We start from the raw sequence: 1,851 nt of genomic DNA on the forward strand, positions 1-1,851 counted from the left end.
CAAAACACATCGTCCACTGATACCAGGCCACTGACAATGATTGACATTCACTGTCTCTGGTCTTCACTCAACCCTGAGGTGGGAATTCTTGTCCCTGTTTTACAGGTGAGGAGCCTGAGAGTTTGTTACTTGTCAAAGGTCCTTTGGCTGCAGAATTCGCACAAACCAAATGCACCATCAACCTCCTTCCCTCCCCGACTCAGGGCAGCCATGACCCCTGACCCCACATCAATGGGCCAGCCTGCCTTATCTGGAAGCCATGTTGCTATCTACTGCAGGGCTCTGGAGCCTGAGAAGAAGCTCAGTGTCCTGAGACAGAGTGTGAGGTGTGATTTCCTCTGGGCACCACCACCCTGGATAGGAAGGGTGTGGTCACCAGTGGAGCAGGCTCCAGGTTGTGTGTGTCAGAAGTTGTTTCTTTCTCTGACACAGGGCAGATCACTATGGGAGTCACATTTTCCTCATCACTCACATAATGTTGGATGTAGGGTCCCAATAACCCTTCAAACTGACATGTTAGGGTGTAAATGTGGGACTGATCATTTACATTGAAGAAGGAGATGGCTCCACCCTCATAGTGTAGAAGGACCCCAACTCGTGTAGGAGGTGTTCTCAGAGAAAGTTTGATTCTACGGGGGGATAATGTGAGATACTATTGTTCTCTTGTCAGTCTGAACACCCAGTACCCATTGTGGGGAGACAAAGTCACATGTACCACTTTCCTGTTCACGTCGTCCTGGCACACTCCCACATCCCACATTTCATTGTGTCCCACGTCCACCTCCCAGTAATGTTTTCCTGCCTGGAATCCCTGAAAACCCACCACACACTTCCTTGCAAATCTCTTGTCTGAGTCGGTCACCACCTGAGGAATGTTCCTATAGCACACAGCTATCAGATCAGAAATGTAGAGCTGGGGATTAGCTGTCTCTGGGTCCAGGGTCACCTCCTCTGGGGCATGGTGAGGGAGAGAGAGCATGAGTTACTTGAGGAGGTACCTGGGCTGGATGCAGATGCCACCCTCTCCCCCTACAGACTGTCTCAGGGTGGGATCAGGACAGGTCCTAGAGCCAGAGGCTTTGTCAGACACTGTCCCCTGCCCCTTCTTCATCTCCAGTGGGGCCCCAGGCCTCACCAATGCCTGGAGATGCCCAACTGTGCGGTCCTAGCTCCTGTATATCATGCCAGCCCTACCACTGTACCTCAACATCAGTCCACTGCTTCACTTTGTGAGACCTTGATTGTCCCTTGTAACCAGCTTGCTCCCATTCTGAGTCCTGCCCAACTTCCCCTCCTTCCCCTCAGTCCATCCCCTTGGCCAGTCGCCAGTGCCCTCAGTTCCCTAGAGCATAGCCTTTGACCCCTACCCTGGCTAACCCAGCCCCCTGCCCTCTCCCCTCCTAGTCCTGGGCCAAGAAATGAATCTCGGACATCTGCCCCCTGGGATGGAGCTGGGCCTCACAGATTTAAAATCTGAAGTCCAGTGTGTCTCAGTGTTCCTGTTCCCCATATCTGTCTTTTGTCGGCTCCCTCTCCCATGCCCACTCATGGCTCTGTCCACTGTCACCCCTCCAGTCATTCATACCTGCATATGGGTACGCATACATCTGTCAGTTCTGAAAACAAGCAGAGCAGGAGGGTCAGTGCTCACATGGAGAACAGGAAGCAGGGAGACAGGACACCAACGGTGGTTGATCTTTGTGGGTGTCACGGGTCAATCAGAGATATACTGAAGGCCGTGGGGTTCTCTACAAACACACCTCCCCCAGCATCTGCAGACAGTTTCAGGGTCCCCTTCACAAGCTTGTCTCTGCAGAGACCCATGGCCTCAGGGTCTCAAGATTCATAAAC

The 1,851-nt window shown here is 52.6% G+C and overlaps 1 pseudogene; it reads right to left on the reverse strand.

The window, feature by feature from the left end:
• Positions 1-301: 301 nt before the first annotated feature.
• On the reverse strand, positions 302-979 carry LOC109378483 (butyrophilin-like protein 8; annotated as a pseudogene).
• Between the last annotated feature and the right edge of the window lie 872 nt (positions 980-1,851).

The sequence above is a fragment of the Hipposideros armiger genome, unplaced genomic scaffold (genome assembly GCF_001890085.2).
Source record: "Hipposideros armiger isolate ML-2016 unplaced genomic scaffold, ASM189008v1 scaffold_2053, whole genome shotgun sequence".
NCBI classification, from domain to species: Eukaryota; Metazoa; Chordata; class Mammalia; order Chiroptera; family Hipposideridae; genus Hipposideros; species Hipposideros armiger.